Source organism: Scyliorhinus canicula, chromosome 4, assembly GCF_902713615.1.
Source record: "Scyliorhinus canicula chromosome 4, sScyCan1.1, whole genome shotgun sequence".
Classification (NCBI taxonomy): domain Eukaryota; kingdom Metazoa; phylum Chordata; class Chondrichthyes; order Carcharhiniformes; family Scyliorhinidae; genus Scyliorhinus; species Scyliorhinus canicula.
In genome coordinates this window covers 74,627,758-74,646,594 of record NC_052149.1, presented here as the reverse complement: position 1 = coordinate 74,646,594, position 18,837 = coordinate 74,627,758, and the positions used below count along the sequence as shown (strand labels likewise).

The window sequence follows — 18,837 nt, the reverse complement described above, 5'->3', positions numbered from 1 at the left end:
CTGGGACTTTTTTTTTACAGTTTTATTCTTCCACAGAAAACTAATTATTTCAAAAGTACAGGGAAGGAGGCGCAGCGCCTATACCCAAATGCAATTTACGGGAAATCAGATGAGCTGCAGTGTTGCCCGTATTACAGGGGCGGGCATTTCTCGCTCACATTACAGTTGGAACTAATTCCTAAGAATAAGATCTACGTCCGATTTAGCAGCTGACACATGTGTTGTAAGGCGCTTGCATTGGCCAGCAGCAGTCCGCACTCCATTTCAGCCCATTGTTTATTGCAGAAACCTACCTCACATCAGGACATCAAAGACAACATTTTTAATATTGATAGATTAGTTTAAATTGCCGGGCGGTTTGCTCCCAAAATTGAAGCGAATTTAATCCGTTTTGCATAAACTGAGATGCGAGACTTTCACGGAGAGTTTCTAATTCCAGTTTGCAAAGTGTCGTGGAGACCCACTACATCCCAGTCGGCACATTTTGAAGGTGGAATGCTGGGCCTCCGGGAATAGTATCCATCTTCAAAATCGGATTTCCAGGACGTGCCTGAACCACATTTTGATGAGAAATGCTCCATTGCGCCAAACGTGCTCCGTGTGAGATAAAGCAACAGCGGACGCAACGGTCACTGTTCACAATCCAGCGATCAAAGGGATGCTAGTAACCGAAAAAGTACAGATTTTGCCGTTTTTAGGAGACTGCATCTAACTGCAAGAGTTGGGTTTGTTTAAAACAGTATTAAGTTACAATTCATGGCCCAGTGGTTTCATTATCAAGTGATCCCAGATCAGATAAATATGCAGAGGCATAGCAAATTTACAACTCACTTACGATGTACATACACAGGACATTTCCATTTGCAGCTATTATTTTCTGTTGGCCGCGATGGCCAGGATCAACTGCATTTCACACTGAGTTTCTGGGGCGCGGCAGAACAAGTATCCACACTGCCTGAAATCCGCATGAGCTGGGTCCCAGAGAACAACTTGCTTAACCAAGAAACATCCCCATCTGCCGTTACACTGCAGGATGAAACATTCCCAGAATGTTAATGCATTTCCCGTAACTCTGAAAATGTAGCAATCGTCACGACGTGGCAGCTAGAAATACTCATGAAATTGACGAACGTGCTGTGAGGAGAGTAATGATCGACTATAAACTCTTTCCCCATCGTTTGCAACGTGCTTTGACCACGAATAATCATCTCTGCCGCTCGCCACTCATTCTCATTCCCAGAGACCGAACAAATTACAACTGTATTTCGACCCGCGCGGAGCGGCTGAAAATAACAATCTTTGCAATTCGGAGTTTTTAAAAAATCTTCACAGTGAATTTTTTTTTAAAATCCTTGCTCTAAATAGGGAAACTCCCCCAAAATACACAACAATCTATAAAGTTCTGATGACTTTCAGATGTATTTTTTTTCTCCGAGACAATTTCTGAAGGTTGTGTTTCTGATGTAAATCGTGAGATTTTTCCACCCTCGCCCCGGAAAGGGCAAATGAGTGAGGGCTGCAATCACTGCAAACACAACATTAGTCACTCGTCAACACACCGAGCTGTTTCGACTGTTGAAACATCTAAGGTGGCAGCATAGTAACACTTTATTTCTAGATGCATGTAGTGGTTGAAGACTGTAAACAACATGAATTTAATGAAACGCGACTTCAAACAACACAGCCTCATTCTTCCATCAGAAATTCTAAACTGAAAAGTTGTTCTATTTTTTTCTCCTTTAGTTATATTTCAGCAAATGGGAAGTAATGCATTTTTCATTTCTAAACGCAATAAACACAGCCTTTTTTCCACCATGAAAAACCAACCACATTTGCTAATGTCATAAATCCAGATTTTAATCCACCAATAAAGTGTCGCTGGCCATCTTGAATGGCTGCACATTTCTGAAATTTTGACCGGCTAAACGTTTGTAAAATCATTAATGTCACTTGCACTAAAAAGGCTGGTAGTTGAACACTTAATTTCCATTCTTTTTTTTTTAAACAATACAGTCAGTGCCATTTGAAACTCTGAGCTAAATGTAAACATCTTGACATAACACATGCAAAATGCAGTGATATAAAATATAATTCTAAAAAGGATCTTATATAGTGGTTGCATCAGCTCAGTCCTCTAATAAATAAATTACAAACTAATTATATGTATATATTTTAAATGTTTAATTCTTAATTAATAACTTATTAAATGTAAAAGCGGACACCAAGTGCACAGCTGACCTCACAGGACAGAACAAAGTGCTTTAAAATTATTTTCTAATATGATCTTTCTCATACGTCACATATTACTTTATGTTAATAGCATTAAATTGAGAGGGGGGGGGGCAAAGAGACAGATTTTGCGGTGCTTGCTATGTAAGGGCCCTATCTGTTTATTCCCTTATTCTCCCTCTTATTTTTGCCCTTACATTTTTAATCCATTGATGATTTATAGACATGTGTCTTTTATTCAAGCAGAAGAAAGCAATGGCCTGTGCCTTTAAATCATGCAGAGGATTTCAGCAGCAGGTGGGATCACTATGCTTGTCCATACTGGAGTTGTAGTCTGACCACCACCAATAACAGATTGTCTGGTAGTAACATTAACATAGAACATACAGTGCAGAAGGAGGCCATTCGGCCCAGCGAGTCGGTACCGATCCACTTTCTTTTTTAAATTTAGCGTACCCAATTATTTTTTCCAATTAAGGGGCAATTTAGCATGGCCAATCCACCTATCCCGCACATCTTTTGGGTTGTGGGGGCGAAACCCACGCAGACACGGGGAGAATGTGCCAACTCCACACGGACAGTGACCCAGGGCCGGGATTCGAACCCAGGTCCTCAGCGCCGTAGGCAACAATGCCAACTACTGTGCCACCGTGCTGCCCCTGCACCGACCCACTTAAGCCCTCACTTCCACCCTATCCCCGTAACCCAATAACCCCATCTAACCTTTTTATTGGACACGAAGGGCAATTTAGCATGGCAAGTCCACCTAACATGCACATCTTTGGACTATGGAAGGAAACCGGAGCACCCGGAGGAAACCCATGCAGACACGGGGGGAACATGCAGACTCTGCACAGACAGTGTCCCAGCTGGGAATCAAACCTGGGACCCTGGCGCTGTGAAGCCACAGTGCTAACCACTATGCTACCAAGCTGCCCTGTTTGACTGATTTGGCTGGTGGACAATGAATTGGCCCAAAATGCTGGGATCTTCCTGTTAACAGGTGGTGATTGGATCTGATCCCACTGGAATGTTTTTCAGAGCTCCAAGGGTTGAGGTTGGTTTCGGTTTTGATCTTGGCAGCCCAGGAAAGGATCTGCTGCCTCTCCATTTTTCTGCAGAAAGGGAGTGTTTCTGAACTGGCAGAGAGCGATGTTTAGGCAGAGTCCAGAACCGACCAACTCTCTCTCCCGGAAGGCAAAGGCAGGACAATCTCTCGCTCTCGCTCTCGCTCTCTCAACCCCCCTGAAAGATTAGAGGCCTGAATGCCCAGTTTGATGAGAAGTTTGGTATCTTCCCAGAAAGCCTGCTTCTTGTGAGTACTACATTTTCTAAACTGCAGAGACCCTGAATGAAAGACTCTTCAAATAAGACCATTACCAGCTGTAAACCAGATAATTTAATCAGCAAGCGTGATTACATGCTAAATAATAATAATAATCACTTATTGTCACAAATAGGCTTCAATGAAGTTACTGTAAAAAGACCCTAGTCGCCCTACCCCGGCACCTGTTCAGGGAGGCCGGTACGGGAATTGAACCCAATAGCCATAATCTGAAGTAAAGACTCTTGGCTTTTGACCTTCATACTTATTTTTATCCATTCCCCTTACTCTCTGCTTGTCTGTCCTGCGTGTGTGGGTAGAGGGTGGGGCAGTTAGTTGGTAGTAGGTATTAGCTTGTCGTTAATCAGTTGTTTTTGCTGCATATTTCATGATCGTTTTTGGTATTAATAGTTACTGAGTTTCAACTTACAAACCTGTTACTGTAATTATTGGGTAGCCAAGGGCCAATGACTTCAGGATTTTTTACAAGAATTACTGGTTAATTCACTTGTATTGTGACTCTGGGGCACATGGAGCTAGAATTGACTACTTTCCCAGGGTGCTGTAATAGCTAACACACAAAAATTGAAACTTAGCTCAGTAATGCTGTGTTGTTACACTGAACTGACTTTCACTTCCTCTGAGGAGGTGGGGAAATCACATTTTATAGATGAAGTACACTTTAAATGTACATACTATATTACACTAAACATTTTGCAAATTGTTTAAGTGTAAAATTTAAATGGCAGCAAAAACACTCCGGTCATTCAACACCAGATTAAATTAGATAATGTTTTGTTTATCAGAGATATGTAGTCATATTATGGAGGAGTAAATTTTCAAATTGTGTAACTTCACGTTAAAATGTGGGGGCAGTGTACCATACAGTCCTTTGAACTTATTTTAAGAATGGCCATTCTACTCTATTTTAACATACATGCAACCCACACAAACGTACTGATCAATGAAATTTTGCTCAATGAGCAACTAGTCGTCCCCAAGGTAAATTCTTTGTAACTGCGTGTACTGGCTCACTTAGTCCAATTGAGCTTCATGATAAAAGAACCCTGTGCAATGCATAGTTTTGAGTCAAGCCTATTACCTTCCAGGCACGATACTGTGCCACACACAAACACTTGTGTATTAACTTATATTTTGAAGAAGCAAAATAAACAAAGCCATTATTTCCTTGTAGCTTCATCCAAGCTTGGGGTTTACAATAGAGAAACTTTCCCTACAAAGTCAAAGACTTTCAAGATTTGCATCAGAGTATATGTATCTTGTGACCTTGAAGGGATAAGGAGAATTAAACATAACAGAATATTGCATTTTGCATAGAACTGTATAATGCAGCTGCCTCACAACGCCTGCCTGCAAACATCAAATGGCTGTTCAATTGCCTTACAAGTTCATTAACATTAAATAAGGCAAGAAAAGCCAAAACTCTGCAATGCCTCAACAATTGATAGACTATACCTTTTAATCCATCTAATTTTTCCCCCATCTTCTCCAAATTTATATTGGACTGCCTTAAAGAATTGGCAAAATCAGCCCATAGTCCCAAGGATTCAGTTGTCACACCTCCCATTAAAATCAGGGCACTTGCTAACTAACTAGAGTTGATGTGAATGAAAAGAAAGATCCTCAAGACAGGTCAAGTGATCTAAGCCATAACAAAGATGGATTTTTCTCACAGAAAATTAATACTTTACATAATGATTTTAAAAAGTGATCCTTAAATGACTGAACCATGACCACAGCTTACTGTGTAATAAAATAGCTCAACACAAAATGTTGGACAGTCTGCTACATTAGTTTGCATGGTAAGCATCTTGGAGCAAATTTCTATAAAGATTCCTCAATTGTGATAATAACTTTGCTGGACATTGCAGAAAACAGTAGAAATAGCAATTTGCATCTGAGACAACATTCACCAATCTTCAGCCATAAATATGCAGACAGTTGGGAGAACCACACTGAAATTCCAGTTTCTAAAGCTTTAATACAACAGTACAAACATATCTTGTGTATTTTTGAACCAGTTTTACTTTCCTTACGTTTTACTAAAGCAGTAGGGCATTTTTACTGCTACCTGTTAAATTGTTCATCTTAAAGCTGCAGAAACATCTCACGTCAGGAAATTTATGATTGGATGATTCTGGTTACAACAATTGAAAGAATAGAGCTTAGCACTGCCTTCACCTTAAATAGATTCTTGGGATTGCAAGTTGATTCCATCCTTCTCATTTGTTGCTACTTTGAGCCAAATTGGAATTCTGTTCAAATGTGGTTCAATGCTTATTTCACCACAAATCACCTACAAGTGATTTATGGAACAGAAAGTTTCCTAATCACTTTGCAATATGGATTTATTTATTTTGTGTATTGCTCTGAAAAGGTTTTCCTGTGAGGAATCACAAAACTAGTTTTACAATGCATGTAGCAATGGGAAGTTCAAATCTTTAATTTAAAGAAAAATTATCTACACATTTTCTGTCACCTTTTACATGGAGTGCCTATGTTCATATGTATCCTGGACGTTACTTAGGAAAGTAAAACCTGCTACGCTTATACCATATTGCCACTAGCAGTGCCAGATTTGCCTCTCCAGCTGGATAGCCTGTAGCACAGAGAAACTCTACTGCTCAAAATACTATGTTTGAGGTCAAATTGGTGCGGAATGATATCTGCTGACCCTGGTTCATTATCCCTGCCCTCTAACTTTCTGAAGACTATATTTTGTCTTGATTCCATGTGTGCAATGTCACAGGAGAGTAATAAGCAACAAACAAGCAACTAGTCCTGAGAAAATTAACTTTTTCAGAAACGTGTTCAATAGATAACATGTACTTTCCCCTGCAGGAGGCATTGAATAACAATTAGGGGTGGTTTCCTTGCTGATATTTTCCATTCTTGAACTAAGGGTTATGTGCCCAGAGACTCGCTGACCTTGAATCTTCCTAATCACTGGCTGAATACAATCCTGGAAATACTCAGCATGCCAGGCAGCATCTGTGGACAGAGAGAAAGAGAGTAAGTGTTTTAGGTCAAAGACATTTCACCAAGAGTAACTCCTGCCTGCTCACTCCTTTTTTTTGTAACTGCTCTGGCACAATCTTCACCTCATACAGCAACATGCGCACAATGAAACTTCACACTACACTCCCAAGGGCAGCTCATTCACTATCACTAACCACCATCACTCACAGCAATTACTACACGCACAAACCTAAAACCACTTCCTCTGCTTATAAGCAGCATTGTACCCTCACATCCCTTATTTCACCTATCCCACACCACATTGACACAAAACTGCTAGCCATACCATCTTCTTGCAGGACAAGCTAGCACAGAATACTCGCCAGCAGAGGAGCAGGAACATTTTTAACCCTCTCAACTTGCTTGATGAAAGACTACACAACACAAGTGCAATCATTTAGATTTGCTCCAGGTGAAGTCAGTGATTTCAGGTTAGTAAATGAGCACCTACATTATCCCTCTGGTCTCATTAAATGCCACATGGGGATTATCACACTCTTTTTCGGAGGAGGTAATATTCCACCCCTTCTTAACCACCATCCGTTTCTGCTGTACATTTACCACATTAGTAGAAGACATGGATGACGATGATCAAACGGTGTGGTGTAATAAGTCCACAGAGACAGAAGTCCCGTCACAAGAATTCCTTTTATTTACAAACCCAACAGCTGAACAACTATGACCATTCAGTCTGCTGTCTACACCAGGAGTGCAGAGGACCTGACACTCCCTGTTATATACACAGAAAGGGGTTGCCTATTGGGCCACTAATCAGGGAACTTGTATTCTAATTGGCCAATCTCAAAGGCCTGTTCCAAGTCATTACACCCCCCCCCCCCCTAAAGTCAGAGGAGCTCCCGTGGTCCTCGTGACTCATGGGTCTCCTGCTTCGTTTTTGCGCCAGGTTTGGCTCCTCCACTTCGGTCTCCAACGTAGGGGGGGTATAACTGTCTTTTCCGATGTGAGCACCTGAGGGGCGGTTCGGCCCTTTCCTCCGGCAGCAGGTGTACAGCTGCGGCATTATCCACGGTGTTCATTCCCGAGTCAGATGTCCTCACCAGTGGTGTTGGAAGGGCCGTGAATAATTTGTCGGGGAGGACTCTTCACGGTCTTTGGTATGCTGGTCTGAGTCAGCTCCGGAGGAGGAAACAAATCTGAGGCCCGCACCTGGTCCAGGTGTTTCTTTATTACGTTTTCCCATGCGTATCTCATACGACACAGGTCCTGTCCTGGTCTTGACTGTTTCTGCTACCCATATGGGGCCATTCACATAATTTCTGACCCATAAATTTCCACCCGTGTTGAACTGCCTTTCTCGGCGAGTGTTGTCGTGGCCCTTGCATTGGGCCTCTTGGTGTCGCTCTATTCTGCCACCTAAATTTGGGAATAGTAGTCTCGGCCGGGTTCGGAATCGTCTGCCCATGAGTAGCTCCGCCGGTGCTATTCCCGTTGTGGCGTGTGGGGTTGTTCTGTCGTCAAATAGCCAGCGCGACAGTTTGGTGTCCAGCGACGCTGCTGATTGTTTCTTCAACCCGACTTTTAATGTCTGGACGGCTCTCTCTGCCAAACCACTCGATGCCGGGTGGTATGGTGCCGTCCCCTTATGTGCCGAATGCCCTTCGACTTCATAAATTTTGTGAAGTCCTGGCTGGTGAAAACCGATCCATTATCCGAAACTAGCACCTCCAGAACACCATGAGTTGCGAATGAGGAGTTTTTCAATGGTAGTTGTTGAATTTGCAGAGTTCATTTTCTAGACGTCCAGCCATTTGGAATATGCGTCTACTATTATAAAAAACATTGAACCCATAAACGGGCCTGCAAAATCGACATGAAGTAGTGACCATGGTCTACCTGGCCATTCCCATGGGTGCAGCAGGGCTGCTGTTGGCACCTTCTACCCTTGTTGGCATTCTTGGCACTGACCTACCAATGGCGCTATGTCTGTGTCCAGGTCCGGCCACCAGACATAGCTTCTGGCCAGCATCTTCATTTTTGAGACTCCAGGGTGCCCAAGATGTAGTTCAGCCAGTATGGCTCGACTGCCTTGACTTGGAACTATTGCTCCAGCCCCCCATAGCAGGATCCCGTCTTCCATGGTGATCTGCTCTCTTTTGCTCCAGTAAAAGTGGAATTCTGCCTGGACCGATCTTTCCATCTCCCCAGTTAGCACCATATGTTTTATTTTGATAAAACCGGATCCCTTTGGTCCATCAACGAATGTTTTGTGCGGCCACTGGAAGGCTGTCCAGGATATGTAACATCATTACCGTTTCCTCTATTTTGTGTACTAATGGCGGGGCGTCCGGTAATGGCAGCCTGCTTAGTGCATTGACGTTTGCCACCCGAGTTCCTGACTGATGCTCCAGTTGATACTGGCATGCCGCCATTAGTAGGGCCCAGCGTTGGTTCCGGACCAAAGTTACTGGTGGTATTGCTTTGCCTTCTTTCAACAAATCCAGCAATGGCTTGTGGTCTGTTTTATAGTAAATTTGCGCCCGTACAAGTACTGGTGAAATTTCTTCACCGCAAAGATCATAGCTAGTCAGTGGCAGACTGGCCAGGGTGTCAGCTTGCCCGATGGCAAGTGGGCCCCTGATGAAGTGGGCCCCCTATATCAAATAAAAATGCAATAAAGAAACAAACACAGACAACTGTTTTAGTAATAAAAAGGAATAAGAAAAATAAGTGAACAGGACACAAATAAGCAATGCATGAAAAGGAATGAAGCAGGGGAGGTAGTGGAAGGATGTGGAATAGGGAGGCCTGGGTCGAGCATAATTAAGGAAATTCCATGTTTTCAGCAAGAGTGTGTGAATTTAAAGATAAAGTTACAATTCGTGATTTGAGATGGTCGGCAACTTCAAAGGATATCAAGCAGTAGTCTTGGTTCAGCCGGTACATCGGTCCGGGGCCCGGAGAGCCAAGAAGGGGCCCGTGAATCTCTGAAGGGCCCTTAAAAATTATAATTAATTCGATAACTAAATCTCCAACTTCTTTCCTGAGATTTGTATTCTAACTTAATAAAATATAATTGTTTTTAAAAAGAGCAATACCAAATAAAAATGTAATAAAGAAACAAACAAATAATCACTCAGTGTATGAAGGAACGAAGCAATGTTAAACGGATGTGAAAAGGAGTGGATGGGGGGGGAGCTGTTTCACCGGGTCAGACATAGTTGGAAATCCACGTTTTCAGCAAGAGTGTATGATTTTAAAGATAAAGTTACAGTTCGTGATTTGAGATGGTCGGCAACTTGAAAGGTGTTGCTCGTTCTACTGTTAGTGTGATTAACACGCCTCCATTTAAAGGACATGTGCTTAACACTGGTTTGGCTCTGTATCTGTATCTATGCTCAGGAGTCGGCAGGTGCCGTCAGAGACACCGTCACAAGTTATCAAGGTCAAGTTCAAAGCAATAAGTCTAAACACCGATCAGTAAGTCTAAACAATTAGTGTTTATTATAACAGATATAATAAATACTCATGCACACGCTAATAGACTAATACTTATTTCTACTATTAAACGACTAAATACTTATCTAAGTAGGAACCAGCAAGGTCAGGGGACAAGGCCTTTGTTCCTTTCTGGACTGCACCTTCTGTTCACTAATAGTCGGCAAGAGTATAAGCAATGTCTGGGTCACGTAGCGATCGTTGTTTGGCACTTACTGAAAGATGGCTGATGCTCAACGGCCGGTGATGAAAGACAGGATCTGGAGGCTGGGGTCGGAGTCAGGATGCAACAGCCTAGGCCGAAGTCTGGAAGCAACAGACCGAATCATGTGCTTGACCTTCTTTTTATAGGTCCTGGAGGTCCGTGCCCCTTGGGGCGGGCTCTTTCACCTGCTAGGTATCGATTGGGTCTTTCCCAATCGATATGATTCGAATTCCCCTATCCTGGAGTCGTTCCTCGATGGCGGGGGCGGTTCCTAGGGGTCATTGACCTGGGTTCTCTGGCGCCATTCTGGCTGGGTAGCTATAGAAAGTATCAATCAATACTTAAAATGTTTCTATTGTATCTGGGACTGGGCCGGTATCATCTCATTAGTATGCAGATCGCTTTCCTATTTGCACCTTTGGCTGAGTCTCTGCACCTGCCTTGAAACCGGTTTTTACGAGTGTCTCACTGTTGAAAGCTTCTGCAAGCTGTTTGTCCTTACTATGGCTGTTTTTCCCTGCAGTCTTAGCAGTTCTCCATTTTGTAGACTGGTGTCCATTTTAGAGGGCTACATTCCCTCCTTGTGATCCTCACGAGAAATTGTGAAGGATCACCTATGTACGGTTCTTCTATGTTACTTCGATTTCCTTTGGGTTCCTTTTCGGGTTCCCTGACCTTAGCAAGTTCCTGGGCGTCTACTCTATCCTTAACTATGGCAAGAAAATTTTTAACTCACATTTTCTACTTGGCGCTATGTCAAAGGGGACATGCATTACCAATATTCGGGAACCTCTACCTATCACAATTCCTATTCTCATCTTACTTTAAACATTTCATCACATTCTAAAGTCTTATCCATTCACACCACATTACATGTCGCCTTCTGACTCGGCCATCGAGTTCAGAACCATATAATACATCAGTGTCTCATTTTTATTTACATATCGCTATCAATACATTTCCTATGCATCAAGGGGTTGGGGGGATTGGTGAAAACCGAAAATAGGGGATTGAACTCCGTAAATGGTTGAGGGGCAGGAACGGGAGGCTCTCCTTTTCCATTTCCTCAACCTGAGGGTCTGTACTATGATGCAGGGAATTGCAATCACCAACAGTGATTCAATCACATACGACATTGAGTACCAGGTCATGAATTTCGTGCACCAGGTCTGAACCTCACTTATCAGTGCTGAGCACGGAGAAGTCGGTGTGTGGGAAACATTAACGGCGGGGGTCTTGGGGGAAACATGATTTGCTTCTACATTGGAAACATGATTTGCTTCTACATGCAAAAATACAACAACATTTAAAATGTATAGGTAGGCTTCCATCATGGTCTTCTTTGTTCTCTTCCTTCTCTTCCTTTGTATGGCCGATCCTTGCCGTGAATCCTCCTTCGACTTTTCGAAAACTATGGGATCAAGCACAGTATCTGTCAATACACAGTTTAATATCTGTACTGTTAGTGTATCTGTCCTCTCATTCCAATTGACCCTTAAATGACTGGCCAAGTCACACCATGTGACTCCCCTCATTTTTTTTTTCAAATGCGAATTTAGGAGCAGATATACACCTAACAACTTTTCTACTGCGAGCCGTCTCGCAGGCTTTGCGATTTACCATCCGAATGTTCCTGGATGTAAATAGCATGTGGGATGGCTGCCGAAGGGCTACCTAAAGAAAAATGAAACAAAGTTAGGAACGAAAAGGTCGAATGAGTTGCATATGGGCCGCTACGGGTGAGATTTGAATGGGATCCCCGGGTAAGGCGTGCTGTGCCGTACCCGAGCTTGGCTGACCAAAGGGGGGTTCTCAGACAGGGCGGGTCCTCAATGCCGTTTCTCCACTGCCTGAGCAACCTGAGATGAACGGGTAGGAATGTATTCATCGTGGGATTGCAGCCTCTATTCACAGAATAGAGGGGCACCTGAAAAACGAGGGAGGAACCAAGATGCTCCAACATCTGAAAACAGGGGACAAGTCGTGAACTTTGTCGGTTCACCAGAGGATACCTAACTGAAGTTCTCAGAGGTATCTGCGGATAAACTAACGTGTGTGCGAGGCGGTCACAAGCTTTTCAGCTGAAAAGAAGATGGCCTACCTCCAATCAAACCTTTAACAAACAACAAAGTGATCTGATCTCCAATCAAACCCTTAACATTATCAAAAAACAAATACAAACACAAACAAACAAAACATACGTGCAGGTTCCATCAGAAAGGATATCGCTTCCCTCAAGCGGTTCCTCTTTTACATCATCTGGACACCTCACTTCTCCTCTCTCTCTGTGAACTGGGTCACAAAGGGGTTGCCGTATTGGGAGTCAGACATCACGTCTTTCTCTTCTCCCGGATCCCACACTCTTGTGTGGATCAGGCATGCGATCTGTGCGTTATGTGACCGGGGGTCACTCTCATCATTACGGACAAGTCTCCATGAATTGTCCCTGTGCCAAAGTGTGGTATCTAAGTTTGAAGGGGCATTGTCGGTGTCGTCGGGGTCGGGTGGTGGGTCTGGGTATTTAACGTAGGTGACCTCCATGGGGTCACTGGAGTCGGGGTCGTAGTCGCTAAAGTGTGGGCTGTAGGGTGGGGTGCTGTGGCTGTCTTCATTGTCAGAGTCAGTGTCGCTGTCTCTGCTGTGGCAGCTTGTGGGCGTTTCGGGGCGTGGTCTGAAGTCAGTGGGCGGAGTCGTGGGCGAGTCCGATGAGGAACTGGTCTGTGAGGGGGATGGTGGGAATGTATCTCTAGTGGGCGGGGCGAGATGTTCTGCTGCGTCTAGCAGGACATGGTGTGCATGGTTAGACTGTGTTCCATATGCCTTCAGTTGGTTAATATGAAACCACGCAGTCTTACCGTTGGGGTATTTTATTCTGTAAACGGAGGGGCTAATTTTGTCCGAAATTGAATACGGGCCGGAAAATTTAGGTGCCAAAAAGCTGCTGGGGTTATAAACAGATAACATTACCTGTTGTCCAACCTGAAATTCTGTGGGGTGTACGTTCTTATTAAAGCAAGCTGTGCTTTGTTTTCGTCTTTTTCCCAATTTTACTGCGGCTGCTAACTGTGCAGACCTCACAGTCTCAACTAGGTCTTTGACTGCCTTCTCATGTGTGAGGGCCGTCACTTCGGGGCTAGCCATGTCCAGTCCTAAAAGGAATTTCATAGGGCGTCCGGTCATGAGTGTGTGTGGGGTGAATCCTGTGGATGATGAAACCGTGTTGTGGATGAACATTAGTGCAAATGGGAGTACTGAATCCCATGTTGAATTGTTCTCCTGAACCATTTTTCTAAGGGTCGATTTTAGGGTCCGATTCATGCGTTCAACTATCCCGCTTGACTGGGGGTGATACGCAATGTGGAAATTTTGTTTAATGCCAAATATTGTCAGGACGTTCTTCATGACCCGTCCTGTGAAGTGAGATCCCTGATCTGACTCAATACTTCTCGGTAGACCCCATCTCGTGAAGATGTGGTGGGTCAGGATCTTTGCAGCTGTCTTAGCTGTATTCGTTCGTGAGGGGAATGCCTCTACCCATTTGGTAAAGGTGTCTATAATGACCAGAACATATTTATAGCCATTCCTACAAGGGGGCAATGGTCCTATAAAATCGATCTGGAGGTTTGTCCAGGGGCCATTAACTGGTCGAGTATGTCTAAGTTGTGCCTTTTTCGAGTACCTCTCCGGGTTATTTTGTACACAAATTAGGCAATTCTCGATGTAATGGGTCACATCGTTCCTTAGATTTGGCCACCAACAGAGTTGCCTGAGGTGCCTTGTGGTGTGGTCGATCCCTTGGTGTCCATGACTGTCATGGAACAAGGCAATCATCTGATTCCTATCCTGTTCCGGAACCACATAAAGTTTATCCTTAATGATCACACCCTCATGTGTGGTCAAAGCATGTCTGAACTTATCGTATTGGTGCACAAAATTTCCTTTAAAAATCTCCCTGAGATCTCTATCCTGTTTCTGTGCCTCAACTAAATCTTTAATTTCCGTCTGTGAGACCTGAACTGCACTCACAGGGGCGCTAGCTGGTGCGCTAGCTGGGGGTGTCCAAAAGTGTCCTTGCCTGGAACCTGCTTTTGCCAATGCGTCGGCTTTTACATTCCCAGGGGGGGGATGACCTATGGTGACTTCTAACTATGATTATGCCGTACGTCCTATCCTTTGCCTTGTCTAAGATATGGCGGAGTAATGGGGCTGATGGAAGGGGCTTCCCGTCTGCGGAGACAAAACCTCGTGTCCTCCACAGGGGTAGAAAATCTGTTAAACTGTTGCAGACATACAAACTGTCCGAATATATGTCTGCCGGGCTGGGGAACGAATCTGGGTGGTCCACTATATATGCGATGGCCGCGAGCTCTGCTGCCTGCGCGCCCAAGGGTCCTGGTAATTTTAAAGAGATTTCTTCTAATGCGCGACCCTGCGCATCCTCAACATAGATTCCGCATCCAGTGATGCGTTCTCCATCTAAAACTGTGGAGGAACCGTCCACATATATTTTCAGTGGGGCACACGTGTCTGTGTGCTGGGGGCTCTGGCTTGAATTCCCTATCTTTCTGGGGGGGTGTCTTTGCTATGAAGTTGTCCTGTGGGGTGTAGGGGTGCTGCAATTTCGCATTCATGGGGCTGTCCTGGATATTGGAGGTTGTCTGCTAAAAATGTGTGTGTCCTGGTACGTTTAACTGTAATGTCCCGTCCTTATAAAAGTAACGTCCACCTAGCTGCTCTAATCTGGCTAACTGAACCGTCCTTCAGTCGACCGTCTAGAAGTAACTGTGTGGGGGTGTGCTCGGTCAAAATGGTGATGGGATTGAGTCCGGTAATGTACGCGAAGTACTGTACTGCCCAAAAAACTGCTAGGAGGTGCCTCTCGCAGGCTGAAAATCCTTGCTCTACGGGGTCTAAAAGTCTGGAGGCATAAGCCACTGGTATTAGCTGCTCGTGCCGTTCCTGAAGGAGCACGGCCGAGAGGGTCAGATCTGTGCTCGCTACCTCTATTGCATAGGGGGAAAGGTGGTCTGGGACTTGTAGCGCGGGTGCTGCGCTAAGGGCTTTCTTTAACTCTTCCACAGTCTCTGTATGCTGCGGAAGCTATTCCCATGGGGCTCCTTTCTTAAGGAGGTCTGAGAGTGGGGCTGCCTTTGTCGCGAAGCCATTGATATGGTTCCGACAGTACCCAACCAGTCCTAAAAACGACCGGAGGGCTGAAACATTCTGGGGAAGGGGCAATTTGACAATCGAATCAATCCTTTTGAATTCGATCTCGCGTTTGCCATGCGTGATGACTGTACCCAAATACATCACTTTGTTTCCTCATTTCTGGGGTTAACTTTACATCCGATCGAAGTTAAAAGTTCCAGGAGCTCGGCCAGAAGCGTAATGTGCTCTGCCTTTGTGTCTGTCTGCAGTAATAGGTCGTCCACATACTGTACCAGACATTCGGGGCGGGAAAATTTAACTAAACCATTTGCCAGCTGTCGGTGGAAAATGGAGGGGGAATTGTGGAATCCTTGTGGGAGGCATGTCCACGTATACTGCTGTCCTTTGAATATGAAGTCAAATTTGTACCGGCACGCCTTTGCCAATGGGATTGACCAGAAGCCATTGCTAATGTCCAATACCGTGAAATATTTGGAGTGGAGTCCCTGTTTGAGCATGGTCTCGGGACTTGTTGCTACCGTGGGGGCTACTGCTGGGGTTACTTTGTTGAGCTCCCGATAATCAATGGTCAGACGCCATGATCCGTCGGGCTTTCTCACTGGCCAAATAGGAGCATTATTGGTCGAGGCTACTGTCCTAAGTACACCTTGCTCCAATAAGCTATCTATTACTTTTCCAATTTCTCCCTCTGCTTCTAGGGGAAATTGGTATTGTTTCTGTGGTCGGGGGTCAGGTCCGGTAACATGAACTTGTCCAGTCATTCTGCCGCAGTCATGCCGGTGACTGGCAAATGCTGTCCTGTGTTTATTCAAAACTACTCTCACTTGTCTGTCGTTGCTAAGTGTGGTTGGGTCGAAACAAAAGTCGCCTACTGCGCTAATCCTGTTTGCGCACTCTCCTACTGTGAGAGTAGCGGGTGCTCTGTCTGATTTTGCCATTCGCCAGACACACTGGTTTACTGGATCGAACGACAGGCTATGGGCATTCATGAAATCTATACCCAGTATGTGTTCTGCTGTGTGGGGTAGATTAACTAATACAACGGGGTGTCTGGTGGAAATGTTCCCTAGCTGAATTGCTACGGGGGCTGTAATGTGTCCCTGCTGTGAGTGTCCTGTAAAACCGCTGAGTGTAATGGTGGATGTGGTCGGCCACGTGTCTGCCTGTGCCGTGGTGGTGGAATTAATTGTGGTGCGGGACCCTCCTGTGTCCCAAAGTAACTCTATGGGCTTCCCTCGAACCTTTGCTGTGACTACCGGTCTCCCGGATTGGTCCCAGAGGGTGTTACAGACCCAGGTGGGGGAGCCCGAACACCGTCAGTTCGTTCCGTCCACATTGGTCTGACCTGACTGTATTCCTATACTGTGAATAGGCTTCGCTCTATTTCTGTTCAGAGTGCCTGTCTGCTGGCCTCTCTGTGATCTTTGGGGTGTGTTGCATTCCTTAGCAAAATGTCCTAACTGGCCACAGTTGTAGCATTCCTGCGACTTCTGTGGAGGGCTGTTCTTCCCTTCATTTACCCATGCGGGGTTTTGGTGCGCTCTCACTGCCTGAATATCCGCTGCAGCCTGAGCTTCATCTGGGGTCTTTATTTTAATTTTGCCCTGAACCGATTGTTTCCAAGCGCGGGACAATCTTTTCAGAACCCATTTCTCGTTATGGGCCTCTTCTGAGGGGTCATAGCTATTGCAAGCACTCTGTCCTGCATCTGTGGCATGGGAGATTATGGTGCGCGTCCATTTAACCATGTTGTCACGGTTCAAATGCGCTCGGTTTAATTCGCCAAAAACTGCGGTGAAATGGATCCACAGCCTTCCTGCAAATGCTGTGGGATGCTCTGTTCTCTTTTGTCTGCATTTATTTAGTCCTTCAACTGGGTCTCCTCGGTTATACCCTATTGCATCTAAAATGGAGGTGTGCATTTCCTCTAGTGTGCCTCCTCCAACGTTCTGTGGGTCGGGGAGGGCTGCTACTACGGATGGGTCTAAGCTCAGAACCGTGAGCTTAACCTGCTCTCTATCGTCCAGGCCGTACATGGTAGCCTGCTGTTTAACATTTGCGAAAAATTGGTGGGGGTCTGCGGTGGGGAGAAACGGAGTGATTTTCTCACACGCGTCCCTGAGTTGCGTTACAGTTAAGGGGGTGGTGTAGGTGATCTCGGGTGCGCCGTCTGTGGTTGCCTTTCTTTGGGTGGTGACTGGGTTCATAGGTGCGGATGCTATCTGATCTGTGGGGGGTTGGGGTGCTTTCCTTTTCTGCTGTGCTGCTGGCGCACATGTTCCTTGAACATAGCGCTGCGCTGTCTCACTCAGTTCCTGCCAATCTGGGGCATTCTCCTCATCTAACTACGTTCCAAAGGTGCTTTGGAATCCATTCTGCACTGAAAGCAGCGATTGCAGCTCCGCAATCTGCTTCCTGCATTTTGCATGGTCTACTGTGCTCTGTCTTTGCTCAGTAATGGCAGCGTGGAGTGCTCTTAAAGCTGCCTTTAGGTCAGAGCATTGCCTCTGCAATGCCTCTACCTGCTTTTCCGATTCCTCTCTTATCAGGACTGCATGTTGCACATCTTGATAGGCTTTTTCGTATTGTGTCTGGGAACTGCTCAGATGGGCTAGACACGACTGATGTGCCCTCTTGGCATCATCCACCTCTCTACCCTTCTCTGCCAGCTTCCCTCTTAGTTCTAAGTTTTCCTTCTCGATGTCCCTGACATCCACTTTACTCATTCTATTGCGTTCTTCTAATTCTGCTCGGAGCGTCCGAACGACCTCCTCAGTGCCTCGCAACTGTGCCAAACAGGACACGATTGCCATCGGCTTGCGTGATTTACTTAAATTCTTTTTATGAATTTGAGAGAGGTTTTCCCACCAAGTATGTCCTATACTCCCGGGACCTGTCTCCTCATTCATACTGAACTCGTTCCAAAGGGGCCATCCCTTTCCTTTCAGATACTTGCGGTGTTCCAGCTCCCACACGGGACACTGACCTACTCTGCTACTGCTGGTCGCTGCGACCAAGAACTGCTCTGGGTTCATGAGGCGTTCCATTGCCTGCATGGCCATTTTCTCTTTCTTACTTAAATTTGGAACAGGGGGTGTTGAGGTAATGTTTTAAAAGACGGGTAAGGCTTTCGCTATGTTCTGCTTACAAAACTCCCGACAGTTCGTCGCAACAAAAAGCTCTCAGGTTAACCTTACAACCCTGTTAGTACGCATGCACAAAACACACTTCCGAATTACCGTTATTGGTTTGAACACCTTGACCACTTGTGATTTCTTTCCTTTTTTCCAATCAGATTTCTAATTCAAATTTTTGGGGTTCTCACGGAGTGGGGGTGCCACTTCTAATCGCATCCCACCAGAGTTGCCACTAAATGTTGCTCGTTCTACTGTTAGTGTGATTAACACGACTCCAT

At 45.1% G+C, this 18,837-nt stretch overlaps 1 protein-coding gene across 1 annotated transcript in view; it reads right to left on the bottom strand.

The window, feature by feature from the left end:
* Positions 1–1,098, bottom strand: part of jak1 (Janus kinase 1) — a 195,960-nt gene extending 194,862 nt beyond the window's left edge. The window contains exon 1 of the mRNA XM_038794475.1: positions 836–1,098. The gene's annotated coding sequence lies outside the window, so the exon portion shown is untranslated. The remainder of the gene's footprint in view (positions 1–835) is intronic.
* Between the last annotated feature and the right edge of the window lie 17,739 nt (positions 1,099–18,837).